General features: G+C 43.6%; 1 long non-coding RNA gene across 1 annotated transcript; it reads left to right on the top strand.

The window, feature by feature from the left end:
- The first annotated feature begins 9,115 nt into the window (after positions 1-9,115).
- Positions 9,116-10,327, top strand: LOC125406395 (uncharacterized). The gene is made up of 2 exons (XR_007233889.2): positions 9,116-9,203; positions 9,838-10,327. It is a non-coding gene; the product is annotated as an uncharacterized LOC125406395 (long non-coding RNA).

The raw sequence follows: 10,327 nt of genomic DNA, 5'->3' as shown, positions 1-10,327 counted from the left end.
ACATAAGAGAAGTATGGAAGATTATGAGTCTTCATTCTAACTACAAAAGCAAGCACATGCTTAGAGCAGGTATGATTTTAGTTCCTCTATTGTCATGTTAAGAAGTCTTATAAAAATCATTAAAGGGGATTTTAAGCATATACCCCAAATATGTTGTTGGAGATGGCAGTGACGAAGGTGAGGTTAAGGTCCAAGCCAAGCAGCCTCCCCTATAAACAGCGTATTCGATTTTCTATTGTTACAGAAAAGACTTAAGCCTATGTAGCAGACCAGACCCATCTCTGGGAATAGTGTTGTCAATGATGAAGTTGAAAGCACAGTTAAAGTCCCTTGTAATACTGTCCTTCATCAGCACATTGGCAAATTTTGGCTAAAAACAGAAATATAAATGGGCCAAGAACCAAATAGTGTCAGTGAACTGAGGCAAAATACAGGACACAAGAGAGTTGTAACAGGGAAAAGAAATACTATTTTCAATCAAGAAACACAATGTAGACAGCTAGGAAAGTCTTGTTGAAACCAAAGAGACAGGAAGGCCCACTGAGTCACAGCACTCTACAGTGATGATGTCCAGACACAGGATATTTCACATGATGTAGAGTCCCAGTCAAGCAAGTCATGCATAGATTTGCATTTTGTTTGGGAAATTCTTGGACCTGCCCACTGTCAGTCAGCTCTACTCCCTCTGGGCGGGGCAGTCAGTGCTATAAAGATGTCCTTGGCTGCATGACTGCAGACTCCTGGTAATCAAGTCCTAGACTACTTTGGAGACCCGGTGAGTGTTATTTCTTGAGTTGGTCTGTCTTTATGGTCTGCTTATGTACTGCAGTCAAGTTTTAGGGACTGTGTGTGGTGACTTATTTTATTTGGTATGCAGTTGAACAAAGTATATTTCTCTTTCGTATGTATCTTTGGTGTCTTCTAATAATGCTATGACTTACCGGGTATTAGAACCTGGAACTTTCCTGAGTTTTCCTTTCTCCACAACCAAGACAACCTGCTGCAATGTCACAGTGAAAGGGGAATGATGGATTGGTTGTGAGGGTCCCCAGGATATCAGACCTTGGGACTTCCTGTATAGAAGATGTTTCTGTGTGAAACACATTTGCTTTATTGGAACAAATAATCTCACCTGGAAAAAGGTATAAAACAAAGGTTATCTCACAATGCAGGTGGCACAGGTTGCTGACAGAAAAGGGAAAAGCAGGCTGTCTTAAAAGAGGACTTGGGGAGATGTGCATGTGTGGAGAAAGAAATGGGTGTGATGCTCCATGTCTCCGTCTGCCTTCTCTGTGTGGATCACCTGTAACACTGTCATGTAATGTCTTCCAGATCCTGAGGCTTTAGCACGATGTCTTGCCAAGAGCAGCAGTGCAAGCAGCCCTGCCAGCCTCCTCCTGTGTGCCCACCCACAAAGTGCCCTGAGCCTTGTCCTCCCCCAAAGTGCCCAGAGCCTTGTGCTCCCCCAAAGTGCCCAGAGCCTTGTCCTCCCCCAAAGTGCCCAGAGCCTTGTCCTCCTCCACAGTGCCCAGAGCCATGCCAGCAGAAATGCCCTCCTGTGCAACCTCCTTCACCCTGCCAGCAGAAGTGCCCACCCAAGAGCAACTGAGTGCTTCAGCCATCACCAGGACCGAGAGGAGGAAATCTGTCTCCCACATTTCCAAAGTAACACTTCCATCCTCACTTCAAGTCTGTCACGGATACAGAAGAATCTTCTACACCTTTTGTTCTCCACGTGTCTGTGATGTCCCCTCATAAGGAATGAATTCCTGTGAGGTGGTTGTGTTTCTACTGAGAATGGTCTTTCCTGGCTTGTTAATTGTGTCTCAGGTTCTGAATGGGGAAAGCAGCAGTTTTCTAGCCTGTGTGCTCAGAGAATGTTTCCAAAACTTTCAGTCTCCTTGTTTGTGTTGTTACTGTGGTTTCATCTCCTGAATAAACTACACTCTGATTGATAGTACTCATGTGATCTTTTTTCCTAAAACTGACTCCATTTCTTCCTGATATGCTCCTTTTCCTTCACTTTTATTCTTTGATTCCCCAGGTTATTTTTATGTAATCTGATTTTGATTGAATTTTGGTTCATAATCTTTGTTATGATTGCTTAGTGTTTGTTTGCTTGAGAGAAACATAATTTCATTTTATACACCTATTATCTCTCCTTTAGCCCGTGATATCTTAAGATTATGCTATACTCAGATATGCATGCATCACTTAGGACACATCTTCTTCCTACACCCCCAGGAATTTTCCCCTCACTTGTCCCCTTCTTCTGATGTAATAGTTACACATCTACATCAACCTACCCTTGGTATGTTTTCCTCCTCCAATATTTGAAACATTGGTGCCAATCTCATATTTTAGACTGGATTTATTTCTCTGAACACAATGACAAGCAGTTGATATCATTGGTCCCTGTGATTCATTTTAGCGCCATATTTTCTTATCCCATTCATTCACTGTTGAGCCATGAGACCGATTATTTAACTTTCATTCTTGGGTGTAGTTCTAAAAGGTAGATGGATATGTAGGCATCTCTATTGTATACTATATTTGACTTCTTTTCATATGAACCCACATATGCTGGTGAATCATATGATAGTTCTACTTTAGTGTTATTTCTTTTGAGAAAACTCCACACTGATTTCATATTTGATGGGTTATCTACTCTCTCACAGTCTGAAAGTTTCTATCCTATTTGCTCCACTCCTCTGCCAGGACATGTTATTATTTTGATTGTCTTTATTCTTACAAAAAAAGAACGGTCTTCTGGTGTAAGTTTGGGTTCAAGGTCTCTATTGCCTAGCAATGTTGAACAGTGTCTTGTTAATGTTACTTGTGGAAACTCTTAGGTATGTAAAAGTCTTGCATTTTGTCATAATTGAACTAATGCATGCCTTTCTGTTGACACAATCTGAGACACCTAATTAATGCTAAGTGAGTGATAGGTTTAGAGCTGCTGAGCCATGTCATTTCCACTGCACTCACTTCCATCCCCACTTCCATCTGCAACATCCCCATCATCATGACCAGTACCAGAATCATTATCACAATCCCTACAAGCCATGACACCAGCTCGCACTGCCTACCTCCGCTATCACTGCCACCCTTTCTACCATTACCCCACTAAGAACAGCATATTCATGTCCATCACCATTGCCATTACCAAGATCCCAATATCTCCAGCACCACCACCATCATCAAAGAAACCCAGTAAAATATTGTTAAACGTAGAAATGTGTGGGAAAGGGATTCTAGGCGAGGAATGCGAGGCCTGCATGGAACCTCCTGCTGTTTGTTACTGTTTCCTTCATATGTTAGTCTAGATTTTGATTTTTTTCAGGGACTTTTTCTTAATGGCACAAATTATATCATAGTAAAATATTAAATTAAATGAATAACTATAAAAATATTATAACTTCATGTTCAGGTCTGTGATTGACTCCTAAAAGTCCTTAAAAATATGCAGGTTGATCTTAGGGTCATCTGACCTTGTAAGATCTTAACACTAAGGGAACCAAATGTTTAACTCAATCATAGCTTGTTAGGAAAAAATCTTAAGAAAAGCCACTCCACCAATACAAAAGAATTCCAATGAGGCCACATCAAACCAAATTAAATGCCCGTGTTTAATACATGGCACACTCCTGGATGGCTGGGAGAGCATGGCGAGGGGAAGGCAGAGGGAGCACACAGGCAAACACAAAACCACATGTTTCTCTTTTTGGAGCGAGATTGAGCACCCTCTGGGGTCAGTGCTTGGCAGGCTGGGAGTTGGAGTCCAAACACAAAGCACTTGTTAGGCTGGGAGTTGGAGTCCAAGCACAAAGCACTTGCCAGGCTGGGAGTGGCATTCCAACTCAATATTACATTCCAACATCTTTGGATATAGGGGTGTTAGAGGACTGGGGTCTCACTTTTGACCAAACATTCTAGAGTCCTTGAATATAGGGGTGTCAGTTCAAGTCTGGCTGCTTCCTGCGGACATGGGGCGATGTGGGATCGCGGGGAAGCTGGGAGTTGGGCTCATTTTCAGTGAGAAGTATGGCTGGAGTTGTATCCTGTTTGCTGTCATTTTTGAAGTCTTCAGGCAGCTTCTTTTTGAGGGAGATGAGAAGGCAGATAGCTGGAAGAAAAAGAATAATGTTATTATTGGCTCTATGAAATGGGACTAGCCATAGGATGGGACACAATAGCAGATAAAACCAGATTTTAGTTGGAGGTGTCCTAGATCCAAAAGAGCCAGATTTCAGTTGGCAGGTGCCCTTGATCCAGGAGAGTTGGTACCAATGGTGAAGTCCCAGGAGCTGGTGCAGGTGTTTGGCATTATCTGGAGAGCACTTTGTGAGTTGGTCTTGGCCCAGGCAGTAGAAGTGACCTGTAAAATATGCTTGAAATTGGCTGGGGTAGCAAAAGGCTTTGGAGACTATTAGGTTTTGTTTTTGTTTTTTCCAGATCTGATTTTGATACAGCAGTAAAACTTTTCCAGGAACCTGTAAGAGAACTGGAACAGATTTACATCTTGGTGTCATAGCAAAAGGTTTGGTTAAGACAATTAAAGTAATTGGGAACCCTGGATATTTAAGATACATCTAAAACCTGTTAATCCTGGACTATGAATCCTGTTAAAGAACAGTACCTTAAGTTGTCAAATGCTCTTTGACAGATCTGGGAGGGATAAATGAGCAAAAATGAGACAGCTTTTTAGCTATGCAGGCAACCCCAAATCCTCTCCTTGTCCTTGGAGAACACCAGTCTTGGAAGCAGTGCTTGCTGTTAGCTGCTGAGTATGAGAGGCCCAAAGATTTTTGTGTGGGGAAGATTTAGTCTACCTGACTTGGCAGGATGAGAAGATTGATTCTCAGGGGAAGCATCCAGAAAGCTGGAGAGGTGAAAGGCCACTTTTGCTTTGTGGGTTGCTTTGCCAAACCCAGAGGCAAGGCATGGAGACAGAAGATCTTCTGTCTTCTTGGAGGAGCTAAAGGACACTGTGAAAGCTGCAAATCTGTATTAGATGCTCTTGTTAAAATGCCATAATCTTAGATCTGTAAAGGCACTTGACATCCAGGTACTGTTACCTGGTGTGGGAGGTCCTTCTGTCTATGTATTGCTTTTATTGGTTAGTTAATAAAGAAATTGCTTTGGGCCTGTAGCAGAGCTATAGGGGAACAGAACTAGGCAGGGAAAACTAAACTGAATGCTGGGAGAAGGACGGCAGAGTCAGAGAGAAGTCATGTAGCCTTGCTGGAGACAGATGCCAAAACTTTAGCTGGTAAGCCACAGCCACATGGTGATAAACAGATTAATAGAAATGGGTTAAAGTAAAATGTAAGAGTTAGCCAATAAGAAGCACTCTGTAAGCACACATGTACACAGAAACTTAAATTAAGCACATCATGAAAATACATTTACACACTTATGTAAACATATTGTGGCCTCATCATTCTAACAGAAAGACAAATAAAATACTTTTAGAGCAAACACTGTACAAGGAGGTAGGGGTAACGGCCAGAAAAGCACAGCAGACAGCTTAGAGAAGTGGGGGTGGGGGGGGAGGGGGAGTTGGTGGTCGGTGAGGGTGGGGTGGGTGGGAGGAGGTGGGGACCATGTGTCTAAAAATCACAGACTTTTTGGAGCTTTGTTTGCTTTAAGTTAGATAGCTCCAATTTAAAAGGATTTTTTTGTAAAGGGGCACTTAAGGACACCTTGAAATCGGCTTGGAATGCAAGAAACCCATTTTAAGCACATGCCTGAGAGACTCAAGTCTGTCACAGCATGTCGGCCAAGACAATTCTTGAGCAGAAGATGGGGCTGTGAAAAATTAAATGTCTGGTGTCCCGGATCAATCAAAATTCACCTCAGCAAAAGTGTCTGGCTTTCACCACGTGGGTCAGGTTTCCGGCTTGGGCCCGCAGCTTTATCGGAGAACCCAAAAAGTGAATGGGTCACCCCAAACCCTACCGGACATGCACTTTAAAAGAGGAACTTACTTGGAGCCGATCTTGCCTGGCAGAGGGCATGTGCGGAATGTGCGTTTTCCAGCACTGCCCCGGGTCCTGGGCCCATGGGAAAAAAAGGACCCTTTCAGTGGGACATTCCAACTGTTAGGAAAAAAAAATTTTTATTTTTATTTTTCCATTCAATTATTTACACTTCCTTTCCTCCTCCCAATCCCCTCCCGCTCCTCCACACCCCCTCCTCCCTCTCTTGCCCTGCTTGAGAGAGAGCCAGGAATCCTGCCCAGTGGGAAGTCCAAAGCCCTTCCATCCCCCTTACATCCGGGTCTAGGGAGCTGTGCATCCATATAGACTAGGTTCCCCAAAAGCCAGAACATGCCATAAAAGCAAGTCCCAGTGCCTTTATCAATGGCTTCTCAGTCAGCCCCCTTTGTCAGCCACAATCAGAGTCCGGTTTGATCACATGCTCATTCAGTCCCAGTCCAGCTGAATTTGGTGAGCTCCCATTAGAACAGACACACTGCCTCAATTGGTGGACCAACCCCTCGCGGTCCTGACTTCCTTGCTCATCTTCTCCCTCCTTCTGCCTTTCAACTGGACCTTGGGAGCTCAGTCCGTTGCTCTGCTGAGGATCTCTGTCTCTATCTCCATCCGTCGCCATACGAAGATTCTATGGTGATATTCTAGATAACCATCAGTGTGATAGTGGGGCAAGGACAGTTCAGGTACCTTCTCCTCTGCTGTCCAAGGACCTAGCTGGGGACATCCCGTGGACACCTGGGATTTTAAGCTCAAGCCGAAAAGAGAAACAAGTGGTTTGGGTTCACATGTGTGCTCCCTGTCTTTCCCTCGCCATGCTCTCCCAGCCACCCGGGAGTGTGCTATTAAACGCGGGCATTTAATGTGGCTTAATCTGATCTGATTGGAGTTCTTTGATGTCGGCAGAGTAGCTTGTCTTAATTTTTTTTCCTTTTTTGAGTGAGATAACCCAGACCCAATATATATATTCTAGTAAGCTTTCAGAGTATTAGATTTCCATATGACTTTTTCAAAAGGTCTTCAATGTTAATTATCTCTCTATGCCCTGATCTACCCTGCCCTCTCACGTCCTATCACAATGAAAGTCATCCCTTTGCATTATTTCCCTTTATCCCTTTGTATCTTCTGATTGGGCTATATTCAGGGGAATAACCTCTGTTTAACCAACCCTGTGTTATACTGACATCCTGGGTAGTATGCAATTTTGTAATTTGGCATGGCTGAAGCCATACATTGCCTAAGATCATTCTTAGGTGTGATATGCAAACATGGAGAGTACTGAGTCCCCTACTGACCTGGCCCTATGGTATGTGTACTAACCTTTATGAAACATCCACTGGTGGTGTGTTTCTTGGCACTTGGTCTCAGAACTGATGACTCGTTCCCTTCAGGTACATGAATAATTATGTTCTCAGTTAATTGTTCCTAACTCTGAAAGGCATTGACAGTCACAGGGAGCTGACATGCTTCACTGAGTTTGATTCAGTACCCGTGTGCTTCTCAAAGCAGAGCTGGGACTAGTTAATGGCTTTGTTTCATGTTCCTCATTCTGTTCTTTCTTCTCCAATTATAAAGCACCTTGTTTGGACCAAAGAGAGTATTTTTCTGTTTTCTGAACTCTTTTATTTCTCCCTCTTAGGAGGTTCTAGATTCTTGAATTCTGGTGTTGATTTATACCCTTGTCAATTTTCTGGGACATCTCAAGTATAATCATGGCAGCAGTTACAGTCATCACTAAGCCTGCCCTGTATTTCAGAACTTAAACTTCAGACTGTCTTTCTTGAAAATACTGTTTTCTGCAAGTTCACTTACTCTGTCCTTTGGAAGAAAGATGTTTTCTCACTGAAAATGTGAAGATAAAGGTTGGTTTTCTAGGTTAATGAAAGAAAATGGTGGCACAGAAAGGAAAGTCACGAAGTCTGGAGGAGGAGATGGGATTGAGGAAGAGTTCTGATAGCTCATAAACTCGAGATTTTTTTCTCTGTGGGGATCATCTCTTCTGAGAATTGTCACATAGCGTCTTTCAGATCCTGAGACTTCAGCACAATCTTTCCAACAGCAGCAGCTATGCCAGCCTCCTGCTGTGTGCCTACCCACAAAGTGCCCAGAGCCTTGTCCTCCCCCAACACAAACAGAGCCTTAGACTCCTCAAAATGTTCAAAGTCAATTAAGAATTGTGAAACACCCAATTTTAATTCCTTGTCAGTTTTCATGCAGAAATGAATCATTAATATACATTAGAAAATCAGTAAGTTATAAATGTCGCTATGTAGTAGATAAAAATGTAATACTTATGTTCTGTCTATCTGTTGATGTCTGTCTGTGTGTATGTGAAAGAATGAGTACCTGTGATATGTATGAAAGAGTCATCTTACTATGTGTTTTGAGAGATCCCAGAACTCCAGTTGGTGTGTACCACAGGCAAGATGGACTCAACAGCTCTTCACACAAGAGAAATGTGGGAGGTCATGAGTCTTCATGCTGACCACCTAAGGAAGACATGCTTAGGGCACATGTGGTTTTATTTCATTTATCGTCACGATAAAGCAGCCTTATAAAAATAAGTAGAGGGGAGTCTAAATATATACCCCCAATATTTATGTTGTTAGAGATGGCAGTTCTGAAGTGTATCAGGGTAAGTCCCAAGCCCAGCAGCCTTCCCTATGAACAACATATTTAATTTTCTATGATTACAGAAAAGGATTAAATCTAGGCAGGAATCCTGAGTTGTCTCCGGGAACAGGGTTGTCAAAGATGCAGCTGAAAGCACAGCTGGGGTTCCCTGTAACACTGTCCTCCTTTCAGCACACAGGCAAATGTGCCAGTGCACCAGAGAATATCAGTGAGCCGAAGCAGAGCAAACAGGGCACAAGAGAAGTGTAACAAAGAAAAAAACATTGTCTTCAATCAAGAAATACAACTGAGATAACTGGGGAGATCTTGCTGAAACTGAAAAGACAGGAGGGCCCACTGAGTCACAGGACTCTACAGCGATGGTGTCCAGGAACAGGATATTTTCTAGTTTGTAGAGTCCCAGTCAGGACAGTCATACATGGATTTGCATTTTGGTTGGGAAATTCTTGGACCTGCCCACAATCACAGCTCTACTCTCACTGGGCGGGGCAGCCAGTCCTATAAAGAGGCCCTTGACTGTGTGACTGCAGACTCCTGGTGGTCAAGTCCTGGACTCCGAGTTTGGAGAACCTGGTGAGTGTTTCTTGGGTTGGTTTATCTTTATGGTCTGCTTATATGCTGCAGTCAGTTTTGAGGGACTAAGTGTGATGAGTTCGGTTGTATTCATGAGATGAAGAGCAACAGCTTAGCAACCAGAAATATAGCAATGGATACAAGGCCCACTGCGAAAGGTGGTTGTTCCTTTTATTTGGTAGGATATTGTACAGAGTATTTTTCTCTTTCAAATGCATCTTTTGGTATCCTTTTCAGAGCCCTATACTTTAACAGATATCAGAACCTGGGACTTTCCTGAGCTGTTCTTTATTCTGCAATCCCAGGCAAGGTGCTGGGATGTTACAAGGGAGACAAGGATGGGTTCTCAAATTGCTCAGTGTTCCAGAACTTGAGACTCTCTGTCTCAAAGGAATTTTTGTGTGAAATCAGCCTTACTTGTTTCACCGAAATAAAGTATTTTTTGCTTGAATAAGGCATGAAAAGAAGGTCATCTCCCAAAGCTAGAGTCACAGATTGCTAACAGGAAAGGGAAGGGCCCGGCTGTCCTAAGACAGGATTGGGGAAGATGTGCTTGTGTGGAGAGAGAAACGGATGTCTTCATCTATCTTCTCTGTGTGTATCACCCCTAACACTCTCATGTAATGTCTTTCAGATCCTGAGACTTTAGCACGATGTCTTACCAAGAGCAGCAGTGCAAGCAGCCCTGCCAGCCTCCTCCTGTGTGCCCACCCACAAAGTGCCCTGAGCCTTGCCCTCCCCCAAAGTGTCCAGAGCCTTGTCCTCCCCAAAAGTGCTCTGAGCCTTGTCCTCCTCCACAGTGCCCAGAGCCATGCCACCCTCAGCCATGCCAGCAGAAGTGCCCTCCTGTGCAACCTCCTACACCCTGCCAGCAGAAGTGCCCACCCAAGAGCAACTGAGTGCTTCAGCAGTCACCAGGACCAAGAGAAGAGGAGGAAATCTGTCTCCCATACTTCCACAGAACCCTTCCATCTTACTTCAAAGCCTGTCGTGGATGCAGAAGGATCTTGTCCACCCTTTGCCCTCCTTGTGTCTGTGATGACTCATCATACAGAAGGCATTCCCCCTTGGTTATTGTCACTGTGACTTCATTTCCTAAATAAACTACACTCTGGTTGATAGTA

The sequence above is a fragment of the Myodes glareolus genome, chromosome 17, assembly GCF_982192425.1.
Source record: "Myodes glareolus chromosome 17, mMyoGla1.1, whole genome shotgun sequence".
Lineage (NCBI taxonomy): Eukaryota > Metazoa > Chordata > Mammalia > Rodentia > Cricetidae > Myodes > Myodes glareolus.
Note: the sequence above shows the minus strand (reverse complement) of the source record. Positions and strands in the feature narration are given on the sequence as shown.